This window comes from Artemia franciscana, unplaced genomic scaffold (genome assembly GCF_032884065.1).
Source record: "Artemia franciscana unplaced genomic scaffold, ASM3288406v1 PGA_scaffold_38, whole genome shotgun sequence".
Classification (NCBI taxonomy): Eukaryota; Metazoa; Arthropoda; class Branchiopoda; order Anostraca; family Artemiidae; genus Artemia; species Artemia franciscana.
This window is the reverse complement of record NW_027062676.1, coordinates 111,374-130,813: the sequence shown is the minus strand read 5'-3', so window position 1 is coordinate 130,813 and position 19,440 is coordinate 111,374. Positions and strand designations below refer to the sequence as shown.

The following is a 19,440-nucleotide window of genomic DNA, read 5'->3' as shown; positions in this document are numbered from 1 at the left end:
ATTAAATTTTCCTTTCTGACAGTACGTGTAAACGCTTTAGATCATTTAAAAATGCTTTACAATAGTTTTAAACGATTTAGAACGGTTATAAATGCTTTAGATATTGTAAAAACACTTTGGATTACTAATAAATACTTCAGATCAGTTATAAAGGCTTAAATAACTTATTAACTTCGAATTGATCCAGTTGCCATCAAATTGCCGTGGTTAATAAAGAAAAGAAGAAGATAGATAGCCTGAGTCAGAGGCAAAGCCGATATAATTCTTTTTCTAATGATGTTATTTTCACTTGTTGATAGGAATCCCAGGCAGAAATAAGTGCTTTCAGATCTAAGTATATATAAGGAATCTAAGCGTTTATAAGTGTTCAAAAGTGCTTATAGGTGATCTAAAGCATTTGTAAGTGATCGAAATCGTTTATAAGCGATCAAAATTAGTTATAAGTGATGTGAGGCGTTTAAAATAATCTGAAGAGTTTTTACGCAATCTAAAGCGTTTATAAGCAATCAAAACCGTTAATCTATCTATATATATAAAAATAAGTTGTCTGTCTGTGGATCTGTGGATCAGGTGACGTCATGTTTCTGTGTCGGCTGACGTCATGAAATTAGTTGTCAGGTGACGTCATGTTTCTGTGGACGGTGACGTCATTCAAGTTATATAAGACATGTTCACGTAGAAATCTATTAATGTTTAAGTTTACAATGACAGATGAAGATGCTCAAAGAGTCTATGCCAAAAAACTTGCTGCTGATAGTTCCTCGGCACGCTTTCTTTTCTGACTTTCTCTATCAGCAGCAAGTTTTTTGGCATAGACTCTTTGAGCATCTTCATCAGTCATTGTAAACTTAAACATTAATAGATTTCTACGTGAACATATGTCTTATATAACTTGAATGACGTCACCGTCAAAGCAAAAATGACGGCAACTAATTTCATGACTTAATTTCAGAACTTAATTTCTGTGTTGACTGACGTCATGAAATTAGTTGTCGTCATTTTTGTTATGACGATGCTTAGTATATTGTAAAACACATTAATTTGGTTAATAATATACCATTTAAAACACCAAAATGAACATGTTGGAGTAGTCACTCGGTGAGAGAGGGTGTCAGAACGGAGAATGAAGGTCCCAGGTTCAAATCCTGGTTAGGCTAAAAAAGGTAAAAATCTAAAAACTAAAAAAAAACTGAAAAAACTAAAAAAGGCAAAAACAACAAAAAAACTAAAAACTAATAAAAAAAAATTAAGAATAAAAATAAAAAAAAATAAAAAAGATAAAAACTAAAAAAAAAGTAAAAAGAAAAAACGAAAAAAAACTAAAAAAGCTTTAAAAAAGGGAAAAACCAATAAAAAACTGAAAAGAAAAAAAAGGAATAAAACTAAAAAAATTTTCATCTAAAAAACTAAAAAAAACCAAAAAAGGTAAAAACTAAAAGAACTAAAAAGAAAAAAAACTAAAAAAAGGAAAAAAACTGAAAAATAAAGGAGAAAAAGAAAACTAAAAAAATATAAATAAAAATAAAAAAACTAAAAAGATAAAAACTTCAAAAAAAACTAAAAAGAAAAAAACTAAAAAACCTAAAAAAAGGTCAAAACCAATAAAAAAACTAAAAGGAAAAAAAGGGAAAAAATATCAGCAGCAAGTTTTTTGGCATAGACTCTTTGAGCATCTTCATCAGTCATTGTAAACTTAAACATTAATAGATTTCTACGTGAACATATGTCTTATATAACTTGAATGACGTCACCGTCAAAGCAAAAATGACGGCAACTAATTTCATGACTTAATTTCAGAACTTAATTTCTGTGTTGACTGACGTCATGAAATTAGTTGTCGTCATTTTTGTTATGACGATGCTTAGTATATTGTAAAACACATTAATTTGGTTAATAATATACCATTTAAAACACCAAAATGAACATGTTGGAGTAGTCACTCGGTGAGAGAGGGTGTCAGAACGGAGAATGAAGGTCCCAGGTTCAAATCCTGGTTAGGCTAAAAAAGGTAAAAATCTAAAAACTAAAAAAAAACTGAAAAAACTAAAAAAGGCAAAAACAACAAAAAAAACTAAAAACTAATAAAAAAAATTAAGAATAAAAATAAAAAAAAATAAAAAAGATAAAAACTAAAAAAAAAGTAAAAAGAAAAAACGAAAAAAAAAAACTAAAAAAGCTAAAAAAAGGTAAAAACCAATAAAAAACTGAAAAGAAAAAAAGGAATAAAACTAAAAAATTTTCATCTAAAAAACTAAAAAAAACCAAAAAAGGTAAAAACTAAAAGAACTAAAAAGAAAAAAAAAAACTTAAAAATTGAAAAAAACTGAAAAATAAAGGAGAAAAAGAAAACTAAAAAAATATAAATAAAAATGAAAAAACTAAAAAGATAAAAACTTCAAAAAAAACTAAAAAGAAAAAAGAAAAAAACTAAAAAACCTAAAAAAAGGTCAAAACCAATAAAAAAAACTAAAAGGAAAAAAAGGAAAAAAATTAAAAATTTATTTCATCATACCGGGATGACGACCGGGACACAGCGAATATAAATGACACAACTACAACGGGGACGCCGGGGGGCACAGGGGGATATAAATGAGGACCGGGACACCGGGACACAAGGAATATAAATGACGCCCTGGACACTCAAAGAGAAATCAGAGACTGGGACACCGGGACACAAATGACGACCGGGACACAGGGAATATAAATGACGACCGGGACACAGGGACATAACTACAAAGGGGACGCCGGGGTGCACAGGGGGATATATAAATAACGATGGCGACTCAGGGAATGGTCGATTAGCAATCACCATCAACAAAGCTCAAGGGCAATCATTCGAATCATGAGGTATAGATCTGAATACGGATTGTTTTCCCATTGACCATTATATGTTGCATGTTCAAGAGTCGGTAAACCTGACAATCTATTTATATGCACAGGCAATGGGACAGCAAAGAATGTTGTATATTCGCAAGTTTTACGTAGATAAAAACATATATATATATATATATATATATATATATATATATATATATATATATATATATATATATATATATATATATCACAGGTGGGACATAGGGACACAACTACAATGGCGCGTAACCAATATGGCGCGTAACGACTTACGCGCGCGGGGGGGCTTGGGGGGGGGGCGCGAAGCGCCCCCACCAACTAGGTGTTGGGGTGGCGCGAAGCGCCACCCCAACAGCTAGTATATATATAAAAATAAGTTGTCTGTGTGTGTGTGAGTGTGTGTGTGTGTGTCGAGTAACGTCATGTTTGTGTGTCGACTGACGTCATGTTTGTCGACTGACGAAATTACAGACCGGGACATCGGGACACAAATGACGACCGGGACACCGGGACATAGGGAATATAAATGACAACCGGGACACTCAAAGAGAAAGCGACCGGGACACAAGGAATGTTCGATTAGCAATCACCATCAACAAAGCACCGGGACACAGGGAATATAAATGACGACCAGGACATAAGTAAAAAAAAACTAAAATAACTAAAAAAAGGTAAAAACTACAAAAAAAAAACTAAAAAGAAAAAAAAACTAAAAACTAATAAAAAACTAAAAAAGCTGAAAAACTAAAAAAAACTAAAAAAGAAAGAAAAATAAAAAAGGAAAAAAACTGAAAAATAAAGGAGAAAAACAAAACTAAAAAAAATAAAAATAAAAATAAAAAAACTAAAAAGGTAAAAACTACAAAAAAACTAAAAAGAAAAAAGAGAAAATACTAAAAAAAACTAAAAAAAAGTAAAAACCAAAAAAAAACTAAAAAGAAAAAAGGGGAAAAACACAAAAATTTATTTCATTTATATACCAATTCAAAAACGAATGTATATACAGACCAGGACACCGGGACACAAATGACGACCGGGACACAGGGACACAACTACAACGGGGACGTCAGGGGGGCACAGAGGGATATATAAATGACGACGGGGACACAGGGAATGTTCGATTAGCAATCACCATCAACAAAGCTCAAGGGCAATCATTAGAATCATGAGGTATAACTAAAAAAAACTAAAAAAAGGTAAAAAACTAAAAAAAAGACCAATTCAAAAACGAATGTATATACAGACCGGGACACCGGGACACAAGGAATATAAATGACGACCGGGACACTCAAAGAGAAATTACACTGGGACACCGGGACGCAAATGACGACCGGGACACAGGGAATATAAATGACGACCGGGACACAACTACAACGGGGACGCCGGGGGGCACAGGGGGATATATAACTGACGATGGCGACTCAGGGAATGGTCGATTAGCAATCACCATCAACAAAGCTCAAGGGCAATCATTAGAATCATGAGGTATAGATCTGAATACGGATTGTTTTCCCATTGACCATTATATGTTGCATGTTCAAGAGTCGGTAAACCTGACAATCTATTTATATGCACAGGCAATGGGACAGCAAAGAATGTTGTATATTCGCAAGTTTTACGTAGTTAAAAACATATATATATATATATATATATATATATATATATATATATATATATATATATATATATATATATATATATATATATATATATTCACAGGTGGGACATAGGGACACAACTACAATGGCGCGTAACCAATATGGCGCGTAACGACTTACGCGCGCGGGGGGGCTTGGGGGGGGGGGCGCGAAGCGCCCCCACCAACTCGGTGTTGGGGTGGCGCGAAGCGCCACCCCAACAGCTAGTATATATATATAAAAATAAGTTGTCTGTCTGTGTGTGTGTGTGTGTGTGTCGAGTAACGTCATGTTTGTGTGTCGACTGACGTCATGTTTGTCGACTGACGAAATTACAGACCGGGACATCGGGACACAAATGACGACCGGGACACCGGGACATAGGGAATATAAATGACAACCGGGACACTCAAAGAGAAAGCGACCGGGACACAAGGAATGTTCGATTAGCAATCACCATCAACAAAGCACCGGGACACAGGGAATATAAATGACGACCAGGACATAAGTAAAAAAAAAACTAAAATAACTAAAAAAAGGTAAAAACTACAAAAAAAACTAAAAAGAAAAAAAAACTAAAAACTAATAAAAAACTAAAAAAGCTGAAAAACTAAAAAAAACTAAAAAAGAAAGAAAAATAAAAAAGGAAAAAAACTGAAAAATAAAGGAGAAAAACAAAACTAAAAAAAATAAAAATAAAAATAAAAAAACTAAAAAGGTAAAAACTACAAAAAACTAAAAAGAAAAAAGAGAAAATACTAAAAAAAACTAAAAAAAAGTAAAAACCAAAAAAAAACTAAAAAGAAAAAAAGGGGAAAAACACAAAAATTTATTTCATTTATATACCAATTCAAAAACGAATGTATATACAGACCAGGACACCGGGACACAAATGACGACCGGGAAACAGGGACACAACTACAACGGGGACGTCAGGGGGGCACAGAGGGATATATAAATGACGACGGGGACACAGGGAATGTTCGATTAGCAATCACCATCAACAAAGCTCAAGGGCAATCATTAGAATCATGAGGTATAACTAAAAAAAAACTAAAAAAAGGTAAAAAACTAAAAAAAGACCAATTCAAAAACGAATGTATATACAGACCGGGACACCGGGACACAAGGAATATAAATGACGACCGGGACACTCAAAGAGAAATTACACTGGGACACCGGGACACAAATGACGACCGGGACACAGGGAATATAAATGACGACCGGGACACAACTACAACGGGGACGCCGGGGGGCACAGGGGGATATATAAATGACGACGGCGACACAGGGAATGGTCGATTAGCAATCACCATCAACAAAGCTCAACGGCAATCATTAGAATCATGAGGTATAGATCTGAATACGGATTGTTTTCCCATGGACAATTACATGTTGCATGTTCAAGAGTCGGTAAACCTGACAATCTATTTATATGCACAGACAATGGGACAGCGAAGAATGTTGTATATTCGCAAGTTTTACGTAGTTACAAACATATATATATATATATATATATATATATATATATATATATATATATATATATATATATATATATATATATATATATATATATATATATATATATATATATATATATATATATATATATATATATATATATATACTAGCTGTTGGGGTGGCGCTTCGCGCCACCCCAACACCTAATTTGTGGGGGCGCTTCGCGCCCCCCCCCCCAAGCCCCCCCGCGCGTAAGTCGTTACGCGCCATATTAGTTACGCACCATTGTAGTTGTGTCCCTATGTCCCACCTGTGAATATAGATATATATATATATATATATATATATATATATATATATATATATATATATATATATATATATATATATATATATATATATATATATGTTTTTAACTACGTAAAACTTGCGAATATACAACATTCTTTGCTGTCCCATTGTCTGTGCATATAAATAGATTGTCAGGTTTACCGACTCTTGAACATGCAACATATAATGGTCCATGGGAAAATAATCCGTATTCAGATCTATACCTCATGATTCTAATGATTGCCCTTGAGCTTTGTTGATGGTGATTGCTAATCGACCATTCCCTGAGTCGCCATCGTCATTTATATATCCCCATGTGCACCCCGGCGTCCCCTTTGTAGTTATGTCCCTGTGTCCCGGTCGTCATTTATATTCCCTGTGTCCCGGTCGTCATTTGTGTCCCGGTGTTCCAGTCTGTGATTTCTCTTTGAGTGTCCCGGGCGTCATTTATATTCCTTGTGTCCCGGTGTCCCGGTCGTCATTTATATCCCCCTGTGCCCCCCGGCGTCCCCATTGTAGTTGTGTCCCTGTGTCCCGGTCGTCATTTATATTCCCTGTGTCCCGGTCGTCATTTGTATCCCGGTGTCCCGGTCTGTATATACATTCGTTTTTTAGTTTTGTTTTTCTCCTTTATTTTTTTCCTTTCTTCTTTTTTTTCTTTTTTAGTTTATTTAGATTTTTAGATTATTTAGTTTTTTTATTAGTTTTTAGTTTTTTTGTAGTATTTACCATTTTTTTAGTTTTTTTAGTTTTTTTTTTTACTTATGTCCTGGTCGTCATTTATACTCCCTGTGTCCCGGTCGTCATTTGTGTCTCGGTGCTTTGTTGATTGCTAATTTATATTATATTTATATTTATTTTTTTTATATTTATTAATATTTTTTTAGTTTTCTTTTTCTCTTATTTTTCAGTTTTTTCCTTTTTTTTGTTTTTTCTTTTTTAGTTTTTAGTTTTTTTTTGTTTTTTACCTTTTTTTAGTTTTTTTAGTTTTTTTAGTTTTTTAGCTTTTTTAGTTTTTAGTTTTTTTTTAGTTTTTTCCTTTTTTTAGTTTTTTCAGTTTTTAGTTTTTTACCTTTTTTTAGTTTTTTTTAGTTTTTTAGCTTTTTTAGTTTTTTTTCTTTTTAGTTTTTTTTTGTAGATTTTACCTTTTTTAGTTTTTTTTCTTCTTTTGTATTAGTGTGAAATAATTCAGACATCATATGCGGACAAACACGACGTCACTCGACAGACAGACATAACCCACAAACAACTTATTTTTATATATATTTATTCATATTTTTTTAGTTTTCTTTTTCTCTTTTATTTTTCAGTTTTTTCCTTTTTTTTAGTTTTTTTCTTTTTTAGTTTTTAGTTTTTTTTTAGTTTTTTACCTTTTTTTTAGTTTTTTTTAGTTTTTTTAGTTTTTTAGCTTTTTTAGTTTTTTTATTAGTTTTTATTTTTTTTGTAGTTTTTGCCTTTTTTTATTTTTTTCAGTTTTTTTTTAGTTATTAGATTTTTACCTTTTTTTAGTTTTTTTAGTTTTTTAGCTTTTTTAGTTTTTTTTTCTTTTTAGTTTTTTTTTGTAGTTTTTACCTTTTTTAGTTTTTTTCTTCTTTTGTATTAGTGTGAAATAATTCAGACGTCATATGCGAACAAACATGACGTCACCTGATCCATCCACAGATCCACACACAGAAAAATTATTTTTATATTTTTATTTTTTTCCTTTTTTCTTTTTTTTCTTTTTTAGTTTATTTAGATTTTTAGATTTTTTAGTTTTTTTATTAGTTTTTAGTTTTTTTGTAGTTTTTACCATTTTTTTAGTTTTTTTAGTTTTTTTTTTTTACTTATGTCCTGGTCGTCATTTATACTCCCTGTGTCCCGGTCGTCATTTGTGTCTCGGTGCTTTGTTGATTGCTAATTTATATTATATTTATATTTATATTTTTTATATTTATTAATATTTTTTTAGTTTTCTTTTTCTCTTATTTTTCAGTTTTTTCCTTTTTTTTAGTTTTTTCTTTTTTAGTTTTTAGTTTTTTTTGTTTTTTACCTTTTTTTAGTTTTTTTAGTTTTTTTAGTTTTTTAGCTTTTTTAGTTTTTAGTTTTTTTTTAATTTTTGCCTTTTTTTAGTTTTTTCAGTTTTTTTTAGTTTTTAGTTTTTTACCTTTTTTTAGTTTTTTTTAGTTTTTTAGCTTTTTTAGTTTTTTTTCTTTTTAGTTTTTTTTGTAGTTTTTGCCTTTTTTTAGTTTTTTCAGTTTTTTTTAGTTTTTAGTTTTTTACCTTTTTTTAGTTTTTTTTTAGTTTTTTAGCTTTTTTAGTTTTTTTTTCTTTTTAGTTTTTTTTTGTAGTTTTTACCTTTTTTAGTTTTTTTCTTCTTTTGTATTAGTGTGAAATAATTCAGACGTCATATGCGAACAAACATGACGTCACCTGATCCATCCACAGATCCACACACAGACAACTTATTTTTATATATATAGATATATATATATATATATATATATATATATATATATATATATATATATACTAGCTGTTGGGGTGGCGCTTCGCGCCACCCCAACACTAGTTGGTTGGGGTAAGTCGTTACGCACCATAATAGTTACGCGCCATTGTAGTTGTGTCCCTATGTCCCACCTGTGAATATAGATATATATATATATATATATATATATATATATATATATATATATATATATATATATATATATATATATATATATATATATATATATATATATATATATATATATATATATATATATATATATATATATATATATATATATATATATGGTTTTAACTACGTAAAACTTGCGAATATACAACATTCTTTGCTGTCCCATTGTCTTTGCATATAAATAGATTGTCAGGTTTACCGACTCTTGAACATGCAACATATAATGGTCCATGGGAAAACAATCTGTATTCAGATCTATACCTCATGATTCTAATGATTGCCCTTGAGCTTTGTTGATGGTGATTGCTAATCGACCATTCCCTGTCCCGGTGTCCCGGTCGTCATTTACATCCCCCTGTTTCCCCCGGTGTCCCCGTTGTAGTTGTGTCCCTGTGTCCCGGTCGTCATTTATATTCCCTGTGTCCCGGTCGTCATTTGTATCCCGGTGTACCGGTCTGTATATACATTCGTTTTTTAGTTTTGTTTTTCTCCTTTATTTTTTTCCTTTTTTTTTCTTTTTTAGTTTATTTAGATTTTTAGATTTTTTAGTTTTTTTATTAGTTTTTAGTTTTTTTTTTCTTTTTAGTTTTTTTGTAGTTTTTAACTTCTTTTTAGTTTTGTTAATTTTTTTTTTTACTTATGTCCTGGTCGTCATTTATACTCCCTGTGTCCCGGTGCTTTGTTGATTGCTAATCGAACATTCCTTTTGTCCTGCCTGGTCGTCATTTATACTCCCTGTGTCCCGGTGCTTTGTTGATTGCTAATCGAACATTCCTTTTGTCCTGGTCGCTTTCTCTTTGAGTGTCGTCATTTATTTTTTTCTTTTTTAGTTCTTTTAGTTTTTACCTTTTTTAGTTTTTTTTAGTTTTTTAGATGAAAATTTTTTTTAGTTTTTTCCTTTTTTTCTTTTTAGTTTTTTATTGGTTTTTACCTTTATGTTAGCTTATTTTTCAGTTTTTTCCTTTTTTTAGTTTTTTTTTATTTTTTATTTTTTTTAGTTTTTTACCTTTTTTTAGTTTTTTTAGTTTTTTTAGTTTTTTAGCTTTTTTACTTTTTTTATTAGTTTTTAGTTTTTTTGTAGTTTTTGCCTTTTTTTAGTTTTTTCAGTTTTTTTTTAGTTTTTTATTGGTTTTTACCTTTATTTTAGCTTATTTTTCAGTTTTTCCCTTTTTTTTAGTTTTTTTTAGTTTTTAGTTTTTTTAGTTTTTTACCTTTTTTTATTTTTTTTATTTTTTTTAGTTTTTTAGCTTTTTTATTTTTTTATTAGTTTTTAGTTTTTTTTTGTAGTTTTTGTTTTTTTTTTGTTTTTTTAGTTTTTTAGCTTTTTTATTAGTTTTTAGTTTTTTTTGTAGTTTTTGCCTTTTTTTAGTTTTTTAGCTTTTTTATTTTTTTTATTAGTTTTTAGTTTTTTTTGTAGTTTTTGCCTTTTTTTAGTTTTTTCAGTTTTGACGTCACCTGATCCAGTTTTTTCAGGTGACGTCACCTGATCCACGATCCACAGATCCACAGACAACTTATTTTTATATATATAGATAGTTTTTTTTTTACTTATGTCCTGGTCGTCATTTATACTCCCTGTGTCCCGGTGCTTTGTTGATTGCTAATCGAACATTCCTTTTGTCCTGATCGCTTTCTCTTTGAGTTTCGTCATTTATTTTTTTCTTTTTTAGTTCTTTTAGTTTTTACCTTTTTTAGTTTTTTTTAGTTTTTTAGATGAAATTTTTTTTTAGTTTTTTCCTTTTTTTCTTTTTAGTTTTTTATTGGTTTTTACCTTTATTTTAGCTTATTTTTCAGTTTTTTCCTTTTTTTTAGTTTTTTTTATTTTTTATTTTTTTTAGTTTTTTACCTTTTTTTAGTTTTTTTAGTTTTTTTAGTTTTTTAGCTTTTTTACTTTTTTTATTAGTTTTTAGTTTTTTTTTTGTAGTTTTTGCCTTTTTTTAGTTTTTTCAGTTTTTTTTTAGTTTTTTATTGGTTTTTACCTTTATTTTAGCTTATTTTTCAGTTTTTTCTTTTTTTTTAGTTTTTAGTTTTTTTCGTTTTTTACCTCTTTTTTAGTTTTTTTAGTTTTTTAGCTTTTTTATTTTTTTTATTAGTTTTTAGTTTTTTTTTGTAGTTTTTGCCTTTTTTTAGTTTTTTTAGTTTTTTAGCTTTTTTATTAGTTTTTAGTTTTTTTTGTAGTTTTTGCCTTTTTTTAGTTTTTTTAGTTTTTTAGCTTTTTTATTTTTTTTATTAGTTTTTAGTTTTTTTTGTAGTTTTTGCCTTTTTTAGTTTTTTCAGTTTTGACGTCACCTGATCCAGTTTTTTCAGGTGACGTCACCTGATCCATCCACAGACAGACAGACAACTTATTTTTATATATATAGAAGATATATATATATATATATATATATATATATATATATATATATATATATATATATATATATATATATATATATATATATATATATATATATATATATATATATATATATATATATATATATATATATATATATATATATATATATATATATATATATATATATATGGTTTTAACTACGTAAAACTTGCGAATATACAACATTCTTTGCTGTCCCATTGTCTTTGCATATAAATAGATTGTCAGGTTTACCGACTCTTGAACATGCAACATATAATGGTCCATGGGAAAACAATCTGTATTCAGATCTATACCTCATGATTCTAATGATTGCCCTTGAGCTTTGTTGATGGTGATTGCTAATCGACCATTCCCTGTCCCGGTGTCCCGGTCGTCATTTATATCCCCCTGTTTCCCCCGGTGTCCCCGTTGTAGTTGTGTCCCTGTGTCCCGGTCGTCATTTATATTCCCTGTGTCCCGGTCGTCATTTGTATCCCGGTGTCCCGGTCTGTATATACATTCGTTTTTTAGTTTTGTTTTTCTCCTTTATTTTTTTCCTTTTTTTTCTTTTTTAGCTTATTTAGATTTTTAGATTTTTTATTAGTTTAGTTTTTTTATTAGTTTTTAGTTTTTTTTGTAGTTTTTGCCTTTTTTTAGTTTTTTCAGTTTTGACGTCACCTGATCCAGTTTTTTCAGGTGACGTCACCTGATCCACGATCCACAGATCCACAGACAACTTATTTTTATATATATAGATAGTTTTTTTTTTACTTATGTCCTGGTCGTCATTTATACTCCCTGTGTCCCGGTGCTTTGTTGATTGCTAATCGAACATTCCTTTTGTCCTGATCGCTTTCTCTTTGAGTTTCGTCATTTATTTTTTTCTTTTTTAGTTCTTTTAGTTTTTACCTTTTTTAGTTTTTTTTAGTTTTTTAGATGAAATTTTTTTTTAGTTTTTTCCTTTTTTTCTTTTTAGTTTTTTATTGGTTTTTACCTTTATTTTAGCTTATTTTTCAGTTTTTTCCTTTTTTTTAGTTTTTTTTATTTTTTATTTTTTTTAGTTTTTTACCTTTTTTTAGTTTTTTTAGTTTTTTTAGTTTTTTAGCTTTTTTACTTTTTTTATTAGTTTTTAGTTTTTTTTTTGTAGTTTTTGCCTTTTTTTAGTTTTTTCAGTTTTTTTTTAGTTTTTTATTGGTTTTTACCTTTATTTTAGCTTATTTTTCAGTTTTTTCTTTTTTTTTAGTTTTTAGTTTTTTTCGTTTTTTACCTCTTTTTTAGTTTTTTTAGTTTTTTAGCTTTTTTATTTTTTTTATTAGTTTTTAGTTTTTTTTTGTAGTTTTTGCCTTTTTTTAGTTTTTTTAGTTTTTTAGCTTTTTTATTAGTTTTTAGTTTTTTTTGTAGTTTTTGCCTTTTTTTAGTTTTTTTAGTTTTTTAGCTTTTTTATTTTTTTTATTAGTTTTTAGTTTTTTTTGTAGTTTTTGCCTTTTTTAGTTTTTTCAGTTTTGACGTCACCTGATCCAGTTTTTTCAGGTGACGTCACCTGATCCATCCACAGACAGACAGACAACTTATTTTTATATATATAGAAGATATATATATATATATATATATATATATATATATATATATATATATATATATATATATTTATATATATATATATATATATATATATATATATATATATATATATATATATATATATATATATATATATATATGTTTTAACTACGTAAAACTTGCGAATATACAACATTCTTTGCTGTCCCATTGTCTTTGCATATAAATAGATTGTCAGGTTTACCGACTCTTGAACATGCAACATATAATGGTCCATGGGAAAACAATCTGTATTCAGATCTATACCTCATGATTCTAATGATTGCCCTTGAGCTTTGTTGATGGTGATTGCTAATCGACCATTCCCTGTCCCGGTGTCCCGGTCGTCATTTATATCCCCCTGTTTCCCCCGGTGTCCCCGTTGTAGTTGTGTCCCTGTGTCCCGGTCGTCATTTATATTCCCTGTGTCCCGGTCGTCATTTGTATCCCGGTGTCCCGGTCTGTATATACATTCGTTTTTTAGTTTTGTTTTTCTCCTTTATTTTTTTCCTTTTTTTTCTTTTTTAGCTTATTTAGATTTTTAGATTTTTTAGTTTTTTTATTAGTTTTTAGTTTTTTTTTTCTTTTTAGTTTTTTTGTCCCGGTCGTCATTTATATCCCTCTGTTTCCCCCGGTGTCCCCGTTGTAGTTGTGTCCCTGTGTCCCGGTCGTCATTTATATTCCCTGTGTCCCGGTCGTCATTTGTATCCCGGTGTACCGGTCTGTATATACATTCGTTTTTAGTTTTGTTTTTCTCCTTTATTTTTTTCCTTTTTTTTTCTTTTTTAGTTTATTTAGATTTTTAGATTTTTTAGTTTTTTTATTAGTTTTTAGTTTTTTTTCTTTTTAGTTTTTTTGTAGTTTTTACCTTCTTTTTAGTTTTGTTAGTTTTTTTTTTCACTTATGTCCTGGTCGTCATTTATACTCCGGTGCTTTGTTGATTGCTAATCGAACATTCCTTTTGTCCTGGTCGCTTTCTCTTTGAGTGTCGTCATTTATTTTTTTCTTTTTTAGTTCTTTTAGTTTTTACCTTTTTTAGTTTTTTTTAGTTTTTTAGATGAAAATTTTTTTTAGTTTTTTCCTTTTTTTCTTTTTAGTTTTTTATTGGTTTTTACCTTTATTTTAGCTTGTTTTTCAGTTTTTTCCTTTTTTTTTAGTTTTTTTTTTATTTTTTATTTTTTTTAGTTTTTTACCTTTTTTTAGTTTTTTTTAGTTTTTTAGCTTTTTTACTTTTTTTATTAGTTTTTAGTTTTTTTGTAGTTTTCCCCTAGTTTTTTCAGTTTTTTTTTAGTTTTTTATTGGTTTTACCTTTATTTTTCAGTTTTTTCCTTTTTTTTAGTTTTTAGTTTTTTTAGTTTTTTACCTTTTTTTAGTTTTTTTAGTTTTTTAGCTTTTTTATTTTTTTTATTAGTTTTTAGTTTTTTTTGTAGTTTTTGCCTTTTTTTTAGTTTTTTTAGTTTTTTAGCTTTTTTATTAGTTTTTAGTTTTTTTTGTAGTTTTTGCCTTTTTTTAGCTTTTTTATTTTTTTTATTAGTTTTTAGTTTTTTTTGTAGTTTTTGCCTTTTTTTAGTTTTTTCAGTTTTGACGTCACCTGATCCAGTTTTTTCAGGTGACGTCACCTGATCCACGATCCACAGATCCACAGACAACTTATTTTTATATATATAGATAGTTTTTTTTTTTTACTTATGTCCTGGTCGTCATTTATACTCCCTGTGTCCCGGTGCTTTGTTGATTGCTAATCGAACATTCCTTTTGTCCTGGTCGCTTTCTCTTTGAGTGTCGTCATTTATTTTTTTCTTTTTTAGTTCTTTTAGTTTTTACCTTTTTTAGTTTTTTTTAGTTTTTTAGATGAAAATTTTTTTTAGTTTTTTCCTTTTTTTCTTTTTAGTTTTTTATTGGTTTTTACCTTTATTTTAGCTTATTTTTCAGTTTTTTCCTTTTTTTTAGTTTTTTTTTATTTTTTTTTAGTTTTTTACCTTTTTTTAGTTTTTTTTAGTTTTTTAGTTTTTTAGCTTTTTTACTTTTTTTATTAGTTTTTAGTTTTTTTTGTAGTTTTTGCCTTTTTTTAGTTTTTTCAGTTTTTTTTTTAGTTTTTTATTGGTTTTTACCTTTATTTTAGCTTATTTTTCAGTTTTTTCCTTTTTTTTAGTTTTTTTTAGTTTTTAGTTTTGTTTAGTTTTTTACCTTTTTTTAGTTTTTTTAGTTTTTTTTAGTTTTTTAGCTTTTTTATTTTTTTTATTAGTTTTTAGTTTTTTTTGTAGTTGTTGCCTTTTTTTAGTTTTTTTAGTTTTTTAGTTTTTTTATTAGTTTTTAGTTTTTTTTTGTAGTTTTTGCCTTTTTTTAGTTTTTTTAGTTTTTTAGCTTTTTTATTTTTTTATTAGTTTTTAGTTTTTTTTTTAGTTTTTGCCTTTTTTTAGTTTTTTCAGTTTTGACGTCACCTGATCCAGTTTTTTCAGGTGACGTCACCTGATCCATCCACAGACAGACAGACAACTTATTTTTATATATATATATATATATATATATATATATAGATATATATATATATATATATATATATATATATATATATATATATATATATATATATATATATATATATATATATCTATCTATATTCACAGGTGGGACACAGGGACACAACTACAATGGCGCGTAACTAATATGGCACGTAACGACTTGCGCGCGCGGGGGGGCGCGAAGCGCCCCCACCAACTAGGTGTTGGGGTAGCGCGAAACGCCACCCCAATAGCTAGTAAGTTATATAAAGCCTATATAAAAGATCTAAAGCGTTTGTAAGTGATCAAAAAATTTACAACTAGTGTAAAGCATTAACGAGTGTCCTGTAGTGCTTATAAGTGATCCAAAGTTTTTATAGGTGATATGAAGTGTATATAAGAGAGATCTAACGCTTCATATCATTTACAGACGCTTTTGATCTCGTAAAATGCTTTAGATTGCGCATAAACTCCTCAAGTCACTCTAATTGCTTTAGGCGTTTAAAAATGAAATAAAGTTCTTTTAGGCTATCTATCGTTCATGCGTATTTAAAAAAAGTAAGATGGTTAAGTCGTTTATACGTAATTTAAAGTGCTAGTATAGATCTAAAGCGTTTAAAAGTAATTATATGTCATATAAAGCATTTTTAAATGATTTGAATGTTTTTAAGTAATCTAAAGCCTTTTTAAGCGATCAAAGCACTTGCAAGTGATTATGAATGATCTAAAGTTTTTATAGGCAATCCAAATCATTCATACGTATGTGAAAAAAAGTGAAATATGAAGTTGTTTATACGTCATTTAAAGTGCTAAAAGGTTTTAGCCAACTCGAGTCAACTATATCGCGCAAGCATCCACGACGGGGAAAACTGGCAATTTTACTTTAAAAGAAGTACTTCATATTTACGGCTAAACATGCAGAAATACCAGGTATCAGAAACTCCCAATTCCTCATTTATTTCTTTTTCCAATCTCGCTTCAAAATATTACCTTGCCAAAAAGTCATTGGCTCATTATATCGTAATCAAATCTCCGCTAAAATCTCGAAATTTGACGTAATGTCAAGTCAAGATGCAAAACGAGAATAAATTTCATTGATTGGCATGGGTTTACCCTACATTTTACTTTTGACCAATAAACTGCGCCAGGTGAAACATATAGAACATACTCAAAGTTGCAAAAAGTGCCACGATAGCGGAGTAATTAGAATGGGTCCGAATCCAATCGTAAACTTTAAAGCGAATTGGAACTTCATAGGAGAGTGTAAGAAATAGAGCTTTGAAAGAAAGTGTTAAGTAGGGCTGTTTTCCATCCTCGTTTGTATGGATTCTTTTGATTGAATTTGGCCCAAAGAACTATGCCATGGCTATAGGAGAATATGATGTTAGGTGAGACGATGAAAATCTCCTAGACTTATATTTTGCAGATGGTTTGAGGTAGCCTAGATAAAATGCAAAAGAAAGGAATGAATGAATTTTGGGGTTTTGAGGGTTCAGGGTGAAAAATAGTTTTGAAAAGAAATGCTAAGAAGGCTAAGTCCCTTAGACTAGGAATGAATGAGGGTAAACGAGGTGTCTAAGTAACAAGAAAACCAACCAAGTGAATAGCTTCACTTATCTGGGTAGTATTATTAGTAAGGATTGCAGATGTAGTGAAGATGTAAAAGTTGAAGAATCAAAGCACAGGGTGTTCTTTCGCAGTTTAAAAATGTTTGAAGAATAGGAAGATAAGTCTTCGAACTAAGATTAAAATGTTTGAAGCTATGATGAGAATGTTGGATAACAGAGGTCATATGGCGCTTCAAAAGACTGAGGAAGAACTGTTAAATGTTTCCAGAAGAATTGTCTAACAGTAGGTTTAGGTGTTTGTTTGACTGTCATAACTCAAACAATAAGCTGGACAAAAAACGTGGTTCAACACAACTATATTGAGCTATAATGAAAAAAAGGGTTTTACCCAAGAATTGACCTTTTTTTGTCAAGGCCTCTTTGGTTTAAAAACGAAGCTCATGAACTTGATGACCAGGCCACTCTGAGGCGGCATGTCGCTGCAGTGAGTCGTTAGTAGTAGTATCCATGGTAAAAAACAACAACAAATTAACGGTAACAAATATCAATAGTTAATCATGTATAAATAATCAAAAACGGATCTCTTAGACCTCTTGTTTTCTAAAACAGACCCTCTTCCCCTTTGAAACCTTGACGTGTCAGAGGTAGTTATACGTGCTATAAGCACTTTATTCGAAGTTTGATATGTTACTACCCTCGCCCTCCAACCCAATAGCAACGTTTCAGCCCAAGAATGCATAGCAATAGACAAACAAACTACGCGTTTTGTAGTAAGACGGAACTTTGCCGGGGGCGTCTTTTAAATTTTATGATATTCTAAAACCAATTGCGCTAGACTGTTGCTCAGCACCAAGTGGTTGCGATATATTTATACATAGGATAAACAAAATCCCTTTTTTTTAAACAAAATCCTGAGCCTTGAATCTGTATGGAGTTATTATGAGGGCCAAACCTGCATATTCACTTATATACAATGCAAATGTGACACTTAATGGCACAGGGCTACCCATTCCCTAGAATGAAGTTTTATTTGTTGATAAAGAAAGGAATATAAACGAAAAGAGAAATGTCCAAAAAAAGACGGACTTTATAGCAGTATGCAATATTCGTTTAGATTGTTCTTTACAGCTTTTATAGTCCCATTTTGGTTTCTGCATTATTAGCAGAAGAAGGCATGGATTATAACACACAACCATTCCGGACCTTACAATAGCGAAGCTAATAGAATTTCCTTTTATACAGTCATGAAAATTATTGGGGAGTAAAATAATGTAGTAAAAGATAAAATAGGATTTTGGAACGGTGTCTAAAAAAACAAACAAAAGAAAACTAGACAGTCTCATGGTATAACGAAGAAGGAATGGTACCCGAACTCTTATTTTAAGTCGTTTCTGTTGGCTTTTATTCTCAGTTTCTTATTAACTTTAATACATTGATTGCAATTTACGGTTTATTTTTAGTTTAATTTCTTCATGTATGACAATTTCTACTCATTTTAGACTTAACGTATTATGGGATATAGTTTTTGCACATTCAAACTTTAACGTTTAAAAACGCCCTTTGCTTTTTGTTGATACGCAACACCTTTTTATTCAATTCAATTTATTGATGAAAGAAACCTTGATTTTGCAGCTCAAGTATTGTTGCTCCACCAAACATTCTTACGATTCTTTTAAACCAAGATCCTTTTTCATGCTCGTGATATCCATACCGTTTAAAACACAAACATTTTAAAAGTATTTTCTTCAAAATTGTGCTATTAAAAATCTCCTTTAGAGTAATAATTCCTTTAAAGTGCGTTAAGTAAGTAAAAAAAAAAAAAAAAAAAAAAAAAAAAAAAAAAAAAAAAAAAAAAAAAAAAAAAAATAGCATGGTAAAACTGCACAGGCAAAAATGGCCTGTTTAAAAAAAATCTGACACAGAAGCCCCAAACCAGTACTTCAAGATTACAGCATTAAAAGACTTTTATTATCCAAATTTAAAGATTACTGAATAAGCATGATGATGATACGATAAAAAACAAGAGCTCATATGGCACTTGTGACAAGGTCGGAAGAGCCAAGAGCTCATATGGCATGAGCTCTAGCAAAATTTTTAGAATCAATAGATTGCTTTAAAAGGAAAATCAGAGGCTTAATGCCGGTCGGGATCAAAAATAAGAGCTCTGAGTCACGAGGTCCTTCTAAATGTCAAAATCCATTAAGATCCAATCACCCACTCGTAAGTTAAAAATACCTCAATTTTTCGAATTTTTCCTCTCCCTTCAGCCCCTCAGATGGTCGAATCGGGGAAAACGACTTTATCAAGTCAATTTGTGCAGCTCTCTGACACATTTACCAATTTTCATCGTCCTAGCACGTCCAGAAGTTCCAAACTCGCCAAAGCACTGAACCCCACCCCCTAACTCCCCCAAAGAGAGCGAATCCAGTCCGGTTACGTCAATCACGAATCTACGACATTT

General features: G+C 29.6%; 1 protein-coding gene and 1 long non-coding RNA gene across 2 annotated transcripts in view; both read right to left on the bottom strand.

Annotated features, from left to right (window-relative positions):
• Positions 1–19,440, bottom strand: part of LOC136041795 (general transcription factor 3C polypeptide 3-like) — a gene marked incomplete at its 5' end in the record, with an annotated part of 171,234 nt that overhangs the window by 44,100 nt on the left and 107,694 nt on the right.
• On the bottom strand, positions 6,622–8,756 carry LOC136041803 (uncharacterized). Its single transcript, XR_010621104.1, has 2 exons — positions 8,550–8,756; positions 6,622–7,786 (listed from the first exon to the last, which is right to left on the bottom strand). It is a non-coding gene; the product is annotated as an uncharacterized LOC136041803 (long non-coding RNA).